The sequence below is a fragment of the Pleurodeles waltl genome, chromosome 2_1, assembly GCF_031143425.1.
Source record: "Pleurodeles waltl isolate 20211129_DDA chromosome 2_1, aPleWal1.hap1.20221129, whole genome shotgun sequence".
Taxonomy (NCBI): Eukaryota; Metazoa; Chordata; class Amphibia; order Caudata; family Salamandridae; genus Pleurodeles; species Pleurodeles waltl.
Window position 1 is genome coordinate 780,988,453 of NC_090438.1, and position 14,305 is coordinate 781,002,757.

Below are 14,305 nucleotides of genomic sequence, written 5' to 3' on the forward strand. Positions count from 1 at the left end.
GTGTAAATCACCTGCAGCGGGACTTCTTCCCCAGTAGTGAGAGGGATGCCGGAACTACTGGGTGTCCCTCTTGGTCTGCTGTGCAGAATCGGCCACATGTTGTAACTTGACATTATCAATGGAAACAAAGCGATTTCCTTTGGCCCCTTGCAGCGGCGGTAAAATCACAGTTCTCGTGCCGCTCACCCCTAACACAGGGACAGGTGCTCGATAAGAAGGACCAAATTCTTTCTTTACTGCAACCTTTTCACGCACTAGATCCCCAATCCTGGGTATCCAACCAGTTGGTGTTACTGGCTCATCCTTAATTCCTGAGGAGGCAGCACTTGCAGAAGAGTTATCTTCACGGAATTGTTGTAAATCCTGCAAAACAGTGACACGATCATTTATGTCAAAGGGCGTAACTGCCGCCTCCACACCAGGACCATCTAGCTCAGGAACATACATTTGTGTTCCAAACAGGCACTCATATGAAGTACGACTCCCCAGTGACCGTCTAGGCAAGTTATTAAGTGCTCTCTGTACACCATATAGGTGGGCTAGCCAACTACAACCCGTACCTATAACTCTGGCCGTTAAGGATTGCTTTAAATCACGATTTAAACGCTCCACGACAGAATTTCCCTCGGGATGAAATGGAGACGAGAATTGGAGTTGGACCCCCAACGAAGCCATGGTGTCCCTGAATGCCTTAGAGGCGAAAGCAGGGCCCTGGTCTGAATGAAAAGCCGCAACTGCAAATGTATCTACAAAGATGCGCAAATCTTTAATAACAGTCCGAGCGTCAGCCGAGCGTTGTGGCCATACCCACACAAATCTGGAGCACGAATCTACAGCAACCAATATATATTTGTATGCACTATCTGGTGTCAGCGGGCCACAATGATCCAAGTACACACACTGTAACGGTTTGTTTGAAATCAGAAGGGGCGTCTGCTGCGGGCGTCTAGCCGACGAAGCTTTAATTTGTTGACAGACGTCACAACAAAGGACATACTGCTTCGTCTCTTTATAGAGACCAGGCCACCAGTAACGAGCCTGTAAAAGTGAAATTGTGGCAGCCACACCAGCATGTGCAGATGCCACCCCCTCATGTGCTGCAGAAATTAATCGAGGTCTCTCAATTCTATTGGGTAGTTCACGTACACCAATGCCTGGAATATTAACAACAGCATTTAGCGCACCACTCAAGCCGTAACCATATTTAGAAGGAAATCCTTTAGGAAACGGCGTGCCATCAGCCGCAGCTTTTATGGCAGCCTAAATCTCTGTGTCTGGTTTGGAACTCGAACGAGTCACTGCGGCCACAGTGGCGACAGCCACTGCCGACTTTGCGGCTTCATCAGCCAAAGTATTCCCAGCAACATGTATTCCAACGCGCTGGTGTCCAAGTGTATGCACAACATGGACCGTAGGAAGCGTCTCCTTCAGATCCGCAACCTTACCCCACAACAATTTGTATTTAATGGTGTTGCCTTTAGAATCTCTGAACCCATTCATCTTCCAATAGTGTAGATATTCATTGAAAGACTGTACACAGTAGTAGGAGTCACAGACCAGCAAGGTTAAAATCGCCGGATCTGCGTGCTCCAATGCTAACAACAGAGCTTTGAGCTCAGCCATCTGTGCCGTGCAATCACCCAAGGTTTTAGTATAAGTATGTCGGGGGCAGAACACTTCCCCCTCCATCGTGCCGCTCACCACCGCACATACAGCAGAATACTGCTGTTTAGTCCCAACCGCTGGCTGCGCAGAGCCATTGGTATACATGACCACCTGATATTGGTCAATAGGCAATGTGCCAGCAGGGTCTGGGTACTCTATTTCATATTGAAGAAATTCTTGAGTCTGCAGTTTAGGGTCAAATATGTAATCTACATCAGTGGCTGTCAAAGACGCAGCCCATTGAATCCATCGCGGGTGTAAAGCTTTCGAATTAGGAACACTCGCTTTTGTAACAGCCTCTAAGGCTGGAATCGGGGAAACAACAACGATGCGTTGTCCCTGGGCAAGCGGTCTCTCTTTAATCACAGCCATCTGTACTGCAGTGAGTATTTTCTCAGTCTGTGCAAATCGTTGTTCTGCAGCAGAATACAAGTGGGACTTGTATGCAATCGGGACTGTCTCACCCTCATTAAAGGTGACACACGTAAACCCAACAGCCCCAGGTATCACCTTGATGACTAAATGTGTCTTATTGTCCCGTGTGTGTAAGTGTTTAACTGCTAAAAGATCAGTCTGTAACTCTCGCAGTATGTGTGTATGCTCAATCGTCCAAAATCTACTCGAAAAATTCGGGCGAATCAGTTCGTATAAGGGTTTTATACGCGTAGCATAGTCAGGAATGTAAGTTCTGCCAAAATTCAGAAACCCCAACAATGACTGGAGCTTCCGAACCGTATTAGGAGGCTGCAATAAAGCACATTTCTCCAAAAAATGTGGCGCTAGGCTCTTGCCCTCACTCGATAACTCATATCCCAGGAAAATGACGCTGAGGAAGGCAATCTTTGATTTCTTAAAATTCAACTTATAGCCAATATCAGCAAATCCCACAACAATGCGCGATACGCGCCTTAGATGTTGCAGAATCTCATTGTCTGTCAAATATATGTCATCAACATATGATAACGCTTCAGGGTCCAACTCGTGCAGCATTTCAGTCACACGAGCCGAAAACAGTCCTGGGCTATTCTTATACCCCTGAGGCAAACAACACATTTTTTTCTGAGAGCCAAACGCACTGAAACTGGTATAGTCCCGACTTTCGGGCACTATATTTTGGCAGAAAAATCCATTTGAGATATCCAACGTTGTTTTGTATTTCTTACGCACTATATTGTTCATAAGCGCTGCGCTATGTGAATTCTGTATTGCATATGTGCGTGTGTGACTATTCAAATGTCTGTAATCCACCACTATCCTATATGAATGGTCCGGTTTAGCAACCGGAAATAAGGGATTATTCATTGGCGAGACACAGGGCTCAATTACACCCTGGTACTCCAATTGTGTAAGAATTTTTCTAACCGATGCCCTTGCCTCAAATTTAATAGGATACTGCGGCTGTGGCTGAGGTGTGCCTCTTTATTGGAATTACATGATAAGGTGATTGTCTATCCCACCCCACATTATTTCTATATAGGGCGGGAGCCTGTGCTAGAGCCCATGTTTTACCATAGGACTCCGCTAGCTCTCTCGGAACAAGTGGTGAGAAGGAAGGTACTATAACATCCTCCCCAACCGGACAGTCGCGAACAAAGTCAGGTGGCCAATCCTGTTCGGCCAACAGAACATCATATGATTTTACCACATGGTCCCAAAAGATGGCGTGTACAATGCGGTCAATGTCCCCTTCTAATCGTAGAGTCACTTGATATACTCTTTCAGGATCAGAGACTCGCATATCCGCCGTTTCGACTTGTATGAAGTCATCAGTTGCTTTCACCTCCAGATGCTCTAGAAGACTCCGGCGAACTATTATGACCTCTGCCGCGCTGTCTAACAGTGCTAACGCCCATGTCTTGTTCGTCAAGATAACTCTCTTCTTGAGTGGCATGTCTAACTGAGACTGCTGCCACTTTCTTCTTTTTAAATTGCTGTTTTTGTTGCAGCGGTTTCTCTTCTTGTTTAACAGAAACCTCAGCTGAGCGTTGTGAATCCTGTCTCGGTTTCACGTACTCCGTCCCCCGCTCTGACCACCCACCTCTCTCACTTCTCTTCTCTGAGGAGTCCTGAAAGGAACGAGATTGGCGTGTATCAGTATATTGATATCTATCAGGCATCTTCAAATTATCCCTATTCCTGAGATTATACCTATTCTGCGGGGTCTCCGGTTGCGGAGACTGTCCCCCATCTTTTTTAGGTGTTTGCTGTTTCTTTTCCCAGTGCTTTTTTGTACCCTCAGGTTGCTGTTGCTTAGCATTATCTTTATTATTTTTACCCTGTAATTGGGGTTTCTGCGGTCTAGCCCCTAGGCTATCGCGACCAATACTTGAATATGTCTCAGCTATTATTCTCGGAAGTTCCCGCTCTTGATCAATCTGCGGAACATCCCGAAGAAGCATTCGCACTGCTAGTGCTACTGATTCTCCCTTGAGATTACTCAAAATAATAGAAGAAACCGTGGCAAAATTACCCATTAACTGCATGCCCAAATCTAAGGCAGGGGCAGCCCCATATTCATCTTGAATTTGTTTAAGTACTTCTGGTAAATTAGCTAAAGTCGGCGTACTGTGTGCTGTAGTGTAGAGCGCGGCAAACACCGTGCCCCAGGTATTACAAAGGTCCACCGGAGGAACCATCCCATACGGCAAACACATCGTCTAAATTCTATGTTTATCCTGAGGTCCCGTATGGGGAAATACTGCTTCCAGCGTATTAATTTTTTGCGCCAGCCAAAATGGAGTTTCCTCACGTTTAGCCGGCACCTTACCCATAACTGAGTGTACAGTGGCCGGATTGATTCCCGGAACCACTGCTTGTGGGTGCGCTGGAGCAGCACGCGCTGCATTAGTATTTAATGTCTGAATTACAAACTGAACTAGTCTTCTGTATGTTGTTGCTAAGTCTATATATAAACGACGCACATCAGCCACTGCCAAATTTGCAACCGCAGGATATGGTGTGTAAGTAGCCAATAAAGGCCAAGTCGGACCATCATTACTCAACGGACCTAACCTCACTTGTGCGACTGTATGTGGGAGGGCGCCATTAAGCCAATTATGGTGTTCTTGATAAGATAGAGTTATCTCTAAGTAAGCATAAGCCCTGTATTGTCCAGGGACATTCGCAACAGTGTATTCGTGAAAAGTATTTGTACCCCCATCAGCTGCTGGAAATACGACCTAAGAATAAAAAAGTTCTGTCCTATAGACTGCATGGACGTCCACCACAAAAGTGACTGGACCCCCCTGGACTGTCAATCCATGTGCTATCAGATGTCCTGTGAGCGGGTGACGCATATTGATTGCTATATTCACTACATTAGGATTCGCCATTTGTAAAAAATAGCACTAGGTCAGAGAAGGCACACCAATATCTGGGTTTTTCCTTTCAAAGTTCAAGCTTGAACAACCAACCACTAAGCAATAGGACGTACCTATCCCGTGTTGGCGGAAACCCTCAGCCCCACGGACGTCTCCGCTTACGGAACCGAGGAGTCAAAATATATATGAGACCGAGAGAGTCAGTCGGACCTAAATATTAGAGCCAGACCAATCGTTGGCGGCGCCATGTCGCGTGGGCTCTCATTATCCTAAATGAGACTACTGGATTTCTAGGCAGCAGGATCGATAACGGTGTGGGGGACTGAGTCTGACCCACTTGCAAACAACTCTGTCACCCTAAATCCTGTTTTTGCTCCGGCTAACTAGCAGTGCCTCATTTCTCCCATGGGGAAGAAATGCTTAGGCAGCCGAGCGCATGACATCTTTGGAACTTCTCAGGGAAGTCGTGGTCACTCAGATCCAAACCAACTCTCTCATTTACAATATGGTCTCATATACAAATGACAAAGACAGTATAAGTTTTATATAATGTTTTAATAAAACGACTGTATTTTAGATAATAAGGCGTGAGCCGCAATAACCAGAACAATACAACATAGTAGGATTGAAATAGTCACCAGGAGAGTAAAACATAAGAACAAAGCTATCATATTGCCTAACAGTTTCTACTCTCCCTCTACTTGTTCTATTTAGAGCACAGCATGTTAAGCTTCTAGCTTGCCTTTCTGAATCACTGGGGAGACATCAGCCCTCATACCTGAGCAAAGGCCTGTGATCTGGTTCAGCATCTGCAACGAGGCAGTCAGCGTCTAGTTGTGGGTCTCTGGTCGGAATCTCCCTCTTGCATGTATTGGGACAAGGAAGTGATTTTATAACTAACATGTCATCGTGATCACAAAATGTCCCTACGCAGGAATGCCAAATCTAAACTCCTACCACGTCTATCGACAATGTACCAGACTGTATCCTTGACTGAAGCACAGAGTGAATATGTTATGAAGAACTCCAGTGCTGAAGTAGGCAAAACAGTGTGATATGAATAAAAAACGACACCGTAGAACTGGCTATTTGAAAAATAACAGTACGAAGCCTAATAAAAAGCATTTAGAGCAAAGTGCACAGAGGCTCTAAGCTGTCAGCAAATTAATAAAATACATTCAGGGCAAAGTGCACAAAGGCCTAAAGCCTGAAGCTAATGCGCAAAGTATACGTAAAACTAACCACACTACAGTTGAATGAGTGGTTAGGAAAGATCAATGCTTCACAAACTACTACAGTGACCGCAGAGAGGCCAGAAAGGGATGAATAACTGAATTTTGTGAGACTGGGTGTAGAAGCTGCAGAATTAGTGGAAGGAACAATGTGGGTGAACAGATTAGAGCCATACACAGAAGCAGAATTGAGGTATCTGTGCCCCAAAATCACAAAAGAAGTGAGTAAAGTGCACCAGAGGTTGGCAAACTTAGCGGATAAATACAACATTGATATTGAGAGTACTAAACATTTGAAAAGAAGCTACAGATTAGACTTCGATTCTAAAGATTTTGATCACATGAGGTCTACCGGAATGAAAGCACATCTTAATCTTAAAGAAATACTGCAAAGTGCGCAGATTTGGGGAGCCTTAGAGAAATGGGAAGGCAGATGGGCAAAGAAAAGAGATAAAGAGAAAGGCGATGATCCGGAACCAAAGCAGGCTAAAGCCGCACCGGACGCGGGTACAATAAAAATGTTACCAATGAGAGAAACAGCTGGAGGGGTGCTAGTCCATGTACTGTGGTCTAGGGGAGACATCCTGTCATTCACAAATGATTATCCCAGGTTGAGGGAGAAGCCAATAGAATGGTACCAACAGACAGACAGGATTCGTGAAACTGGCAAAATGTCTCTGGGAGGACTTGAATACCATGTTTGAGATTATAGTTCCACCTGACGTATGGCTTGAGTGCAAGAGAGATGTGGACTGGCCGACACAGCAACCGGCAAGGGATAAGGTGACTGGAGCACCATCTGAGGAGGTGATGAAGTATTATTATAAAGTAATTGAGTTTTTGAAGCAGAAAGTGTCGCCGAAAGTGACTGATTTGAAGAAAATTGATCGAACCTCACAGGAGGCCAAAGAGCCGATTCATGCATACTATGAGAGATTGTTGAAAGTGTTCAAACATTACAGTGGCACTGAGACCATAGAACCGAAAGACATGAATCACCTTGTGTTCAGGTTTGTTGAAGGGCTGAGACCAGAGATTAGCCAGATGATTAAGAATCATTTGATCTGTTGGCAAGCAAAGCCGATTGATGAGCTGTTGCAGTATGCGAAATACTGTAGTGACGAGATTGAGCTGAAGCAGAGAAAATTGAAAGAGAAGGTGATGGTGATGCAGATTAAGGCAGCGCAAGCAGGGATGCAGGGAAATGGAGTACAGCAGGTGATACAGCAGCAACAGCAGGGAAATGGAGTGTTTCAGGCACAACCAAGAGGTCGAGGTTTTGTAAACTGTGGTCCAGACCTGAATACTGTTGTGGTTCAAAACAATGTGCAGGGGATGAAAAAGGTGTCACCATGTCACGCGTGCGGGGACGTGTGGCATTGGAAGCGGGAATGCCCAAATGTGGTGCAAGATGGTGTTGTTCAACAAAGCAATGATGTTGGTACATTTCAAAATGTGAGGGGTCCAAAATTGAGGGGTCAAAATCAAAACTTCCAGAATAACATGGTACAGATGCAGGGGTTACAGCCTATGCAGCAAATGCAAATGCCACGTGTTCAACCAGCACAAATGCAGCAGGTACAACAGCAGGTTCCCATGGTACCTAGACAGCAAATGCAACTACCGTGAGCTCCAATGGGACAGCAACAGGTGATGCTTCCTTAACAGGTCACAGGCCAAACGATGAGTCAAAATAACACAGTACAACAGTTCCCATTGCGTGGTGAGGATGGAATAAACAATGAATGGTCGGATGATTGTTCAGACAGTGAGTAGTGCAGGCTTGCAGCGTCCCTAGAAGTAGATCAGAGGGGACCCTATGTAGAGGGGAAGGTAATGGGTCATAAAGTTTCATTCCTAGTCGATACAGGAGCCACACGCTCAACAGTCAGAAGTGCAAAGGTTCCGAAATTACCACTTTCAGGGCGTACCATAAGGGTGGTAGGAGTAGCAAATCAGTTTTTGACAAATCCAATTACAGACCTGGTCCAAGTTGAGATTGGCAACTTCCAGGGATTGCACAAATTTGTAGTCTGTGATTCTAATCCAGTATCCCTACTGGGAAGAGACTTGCTGTGCAAAACAAGGTGTTCAATTACCTGTTCCAATGAAGGGATTGAAGTCCAGACAAACAGTGATGATGAAGGGGACGATGGGCAGTTTTTAGAGACAGAGACTGCAAATGAAGATTACCCTCTGATAACTTTATTCCCGATGCTTACAATACTTGATTTGCCACCCGAGTTGCAGGGAACAGTAACAGAGAAAGTGTGGGACCTGACAGGAAAAGAAGTGGGATTGACAAAAGGAGTAGAACCAGTCAAAGTACAGGTTAAGCTGAATGAAGTGTTTCCGCAGGTTCCGCAGTACCACACGACAAGATGTCTTCATTCAGATAGCGCAGATAATTGCGGACTTTGTGAAGCAAGGGGTTCTGAAAGAAATGATGAGCAGCCCGTGTAATTCACCAATAATGGGTCTGAAAAAGCCTGGTGGGAAGGTTCGAATTGCGCAGGACTTGAGGAAAATAAACAAGATTGTGGTAAAATGTTGCCCCATGGTGCCAAATCCAGCAGTGATCATGTTTCAGGTTCCGTGTGATGCAGAGTGGTTCACAGTTGTGGACCTGTCTCAAGCATTCTTTTCGGTGCCTCTTCATGAGGACAGCCAATTTCTTTTCAGTTTCAGATTCCTGGATAAGGTGTACAGTTGGTGCAGAATTCCTCAAGGCTTTTCTGAGTCGCCTTCCATCTTCATTCAGATATTGAAGAAGGACTTGGAGTCATTAGAACTGCCTTTCAGTTCGACTCTAGTAAGGTACATTGATGATTTGTTAATTGCGTCCAGAACAAAAGACGACTGCAGGTATGACACAATTGCCTTACTGAACCATTTGGGAAAGAATGGACATAAAGTGTCTCCAAAGAAGCTGCAATACTGCCAGAGAGAGGTGAAGTATTTAGGTCACCTAATTGAGAAAGGGTCGAGAAAAATATCCAAAGAGAGAGTGACGGCCATACTGCAGATGAATCCCCCGACAACCAAGAGAGATGTCAGAATGTTTCTGGGAATGATGGGCTACTGTCGTCAGTGGATTCCCAATTTCTCGATTATCTCTAAAACATTGATAAAACTGACAGGCAAGGAAGTTCAGGATGTCCCGGGTAACATAATCTTGTCCGAGAAAGAGATGAAAGCAGTCATGGAGTTCAGAGAATGTATGTGCAGGGCACCAGCTTTAGGTATGCCTGACTACACGAAGCCTTTTCTTCTGTTTTGTCATGAACGTGATGCATGTTCTTTGTCTGTTTTAACACAGGTCCATGGAGGTGCAAACCGCCCTGTAGCATATTTGTCAGCTACTTTGGACCCAGTCGCAGCAGCCTTACCGGGTTGTTTGCGTGCAGTTGCAGCAGTTGGTCCAAGCCTCACACAGTGTGAAGGCATAGTAATGGGACATCCCTTAACAGTAATGGTTCCTCATTCAGTTGAAATTTTGCTAACCTGAACCAAGACACAGCACATGACAAATGCTAGATTAACCAGATACAAGACCGTTATACTGGGGTCTCCGAATGTTTCCCTCAAGATATGTACTGTATTGAACCCGGCAACTTTACTTCCTATTGAAAATGCAGACATTAGTGATGCTGAGGAAGTGGAACATGATTGTCTTGAGGTAACAGAACTGTGCACCAAACCAAGACCTAACATCAAAGATACCCAGTTAGAAGAAAATGATTACATTATGTTTGTCGATGGTTCATGCTTGAGAGACTCAGTGGGAGTACTGAGAGCTGGGTATGCCGTGTGTACAATCACCGGTATTTTAGAAGCTTCCTGGCTTGAAAGAGTGTACTCTGCACAAGTGGCTGAATTAATTGCCCTTACTAAGGCATGCCACGCAGCTGAAAACCTGAAAGTCACTATCTATACTGACAGCAGATACGGATTCGGAATTGTACATGTTTTGGCCAACTATGGTCACAGAGGGGTTTCATGACCTCTTCTGGTTCACCAGTGAAAAATGGTGAAAAGATTAACTATGTGTTGCATGCGATTCAGTTACCTCTTGAAATTGCTGTGGTGAAATGCAATGCTCATGTTAAGTCACAGGACTTTGTGTCAATGGGAAACGGCTATGCAGATCAAGTCGCAAGGTTTTGCACATTGAACTGTATATTGTTCCGAGATTAGTGGGAATTGTTACCTGAAACGGAGAATGAAACATGTTTGAATTTTGCATTAAGGGTAGTTGACACATTAGATGAGTTAAAGTTACTGCAGGGACGTGCTGGCAAAGAAGAGAAATGTTCCTGGCAGAGAATGCACTGTGTACAAAGAGCTGATGACATGGGTCTCAAATGAGGGGAAAATGGTCTTGCCAAACAGCCTTCTGTCACAGTTTGCAAGGTTCTATCATGGCCAAGCCCATATAGGCAGAGATGCAATGATCAGATTGTTCAAAATTGATTGTTTCGATCCAAAATTCAGACAAGCTGCGAAGGTTATTTGTCACAGGTGCATCATCTGTCAACAGATGAATGCAGGAAAAGGGACAGTGGTGAATATGAGCCATGTTGGGAGAGCTGGCGGTCCATTTAGCAGGATGCAGATAAACTTCATTGAAATGCCTGTGTGTGGAGGACTGAGATATGTGTTGGTGATTGTGTGTGTTTTCAGTCATTGGATTGAAGCTTACCCTACACGTAGGAATGACAGTCTCACAGTAGCAAAGCTGTTGCTTAGAGAGTTAATACCACGTTTTGGATTTCTGATCTCTTTAGAATCAGATAGGGGCAGACACTTCGAAAATTAGGTGATTAAGCTCTTGTGTGCTGCATTGAACATTGAGCAGAAGATGCACTGTAGCTATCGCCCTGAAGCATCAGGACTAGTGGAACAGATGAATGGTACCTTGAAGTCAAGAATGGCAAAAATGTGCGCAGCTACCAATCTGAAATGGCCAGATGGATTGCCCTTAGTGCTGATGTCAATGAGAAATACACCTGACAAGAAAACGGGACTATCTCCTCATGAGATACTGATGGGTCGAGCTATGCGATTACCCGCAGTACCTGCAAATGCTCTGCTGAATATCACGGATGATATGGTGTTGGACTACTGCAAGGGTCTGGCTGATGTGGTCCGCTCTTTTTCTCACCAGGTGGAGGCTAACACATTGCCACCGATCAGTGAGCAAGCTCACACCCTGAAAGACGGTGACTGGGTTGTTGTCAAGAAACACGTGAGGAAGTCGTGTTTGGAGCCGCGTTGGAAGGGGCCATATTAAGTAATACTGACAACCACTACTGCTGGGAAATGTGCAGGTGTTCCGAATTGGATACATGCCAGTCACACAAAGAGGGTGACATGTCAAACTGACGAGGAACTTGAAGTATTCAAGACTACAGCTGCAGAAAAGGAAGTCTCAGGGCCGGAGAGTATTCAAAGGGGAACTGAGACTGAAGGCGAGCCCACTGAGGATGGCTCAGTTCCTCAAAGTGAGTTCCAGAGGGGTGACAGTAAGCCTATCTCAGCTGAGGTAACAGGGGAACCGACACAAAGCGAGGTTCTCCCAGAAGCAGAAGGATTCAGGTTTGAAGTTGAGCCTGTGACAGACCCTGAAGGCGAGGGGGAAGAAGCAGAAGGAGGTCAAAGTAAACTGACTCTTCCTGAGCCGATTGCAGGTCCATCAAGAGAAAACGCCATAGAACAAGAGGAGGGCGCTGTTCAACGTTCTGAAAATCCAAGCAAGAAGAAAACACATAAAGGAGATAACTGGCCAAAGCCACAAGCTGCAATAGAGAAAGTGATCCCTGGAGAAACAATTGAGGAAGAAGTTGACACAACCAGAAAAGAGGATCTTAGTGAAGGAGAGTTACAAAGTGAACGCAGACTGAAAAGAAAAAGAGTACACAGGTCCTGAATGGGCGTATGCAACAACCACTGAATGGCAACAAGAATTCTTGTCTTTCTGTTTTGATCGGGAGGTACCAGGTCAATACTACTGCACCTGAATTCAATCCTAGAAAGAGACTCTGTTAAAATATTGAAATTAAAATTGAAAGCTGAGAAGCTGAGAAAAGAGACTGATAAACTACCGGATGTGACACTGATAACCTGAATTGACTTTGAAAACCCATTATGACAAGCTGCTAAACCTGATTTGACAAAAGGTTCCTGGAGTGAGTGAAACGCTGTAAATACTCGCAGAGAGAGAGAGAGAGAGACTTTGCACAAGAGAAAAAAAAAAGAGCTTTTATATCGTCCTCAAGTTGATTGTTTGCTTTATATTATTCTGCTATCTGATTCTTTACAGATCATGAGTTACATTAAGAGTAAGAGTAAAAAGGGTAGAAGGTGTGGTTGGTTGAGTGTTATTCTAAGTATTGTGTGTGCAATAATAATTATAGGTGTGATTGTGGGAATGCCATGGATAGATAAGAAAGTGACTAACAATGCTTCAAAACCTGAGACTGCTACACTAACACATTTTAAACAAATTAGCTAAAGAACACAGCATAAAATTAGTTAGGGGTTTCATTGAGCCGACTTTAACATTTGGGACAGCTCATGCGCATCGCAATAACTTAACCTGCTTACTAACACCTGTAGAGATCACACTGATGATAGACGAAAGGCATTAAAGGAAAGGCTAGAAAAAGGATCAGAAAAACGCACGCTTGCAAATGATTAGGCTTACACTGCAATAAAGACACAGGGCAAGTTAACTATAGATGCATTACATGTAGGTAGGCTTTGTATATATAGGCCAAAATCTGAACATGACACTTTCTTTGTGGGAACGAGTGAATGCAGCCATGTGTTTTTGTTTCAGAGTAAATGGATATTCATGTTAAATGGACAGGATCCAGCGATCCCTGGGATCTATTATATATGTGGACTTAATGCTTATTACCGTCTTCCAAAGGGATGGTATGGGACATGTTATTTGGGAATAGTTTTCCCAAAGATTTACCAGATTGATGACTTAAAGCAAATTCCTAAAATGTCTGAAATACAACACACTAGACAAAAGAGAGAGACAGCGGCTGCTGTCGTGGGTGACATATTTGGAGCCATAATTCCTTCAGTAGGGGTTATCTTAAACTCCATAAAGATTCGAAAGTTGTCTACTATTGTGGATAACATGCTGACAAACTTCACAGGGGCTATACTAGTGATGGATACTGAACTTGCTGCGGAAAGAGCTATAACTCTTCAAAACCAGCTTGCTTTAGACATTCTTTTAGCGAAGAGGGGCAGAGTCTGTAAGATCCTTAATGAGCGCCATTGTTGTGCGTTCATTCCAGATAACAGCAAAAAGATTAGAGGTATGCTTACTAACCTAACAAGAGATAGTGCAGATTTGAAGGAGCTGAAGGAACCTGGAGTATGGGAGAAAGTTGGGAAAGGAATTACCAAAGTAGGGAATTGGTTTAGTAATATTTGGAATGGGGTTCTTGCAAAAATATTAGGGGGTCTATTAATTGTTCTGATTTGTTAATTGGGATTATGGGGATCATGCAAAATTAATGAAAGAATTAAAAGAAATTGGACGAAGCGAAACGAAAGAAATGAAGAAAATGAAAGTGAGAAAATGTTTAATGAAATTTGGGAAAGCTCACACAAAGGACAGGATGTTAAAATGTCCATTATGCTCAAAGTGAAAGATTAAGGGAAAGGTTCATCTGATGACAAGTGTCATCAGAGGGGGGACTGAGAGAGCGTAGTTTATATAATCAATATTAACATGAAATGTTTATGTACTAATGTGTAATAATGCTGCATAGAAACTGTATTAATGTATTTTGTTAAAACGTGCACTTGAAATGTGCCCACGGGGAGTGGCCACGAATATATACGGGGACTAATAAAACTGACTAATAATGTTGAAATTATATGTTATGATATGATGCTAATAATAATAGGTATATGTGACGGGTTCTTTATCCCGAGTGGAAGAGATATTGGAAGAAGGCGACAGACTCGGCTTTTATGGGTTTAGTGAGTTTATTTCTGTTCGTTTGCGCAAGACAACTATATTACTTTTCCAAAGTTTTCTTGTGGTCAGACTCCAAAGAA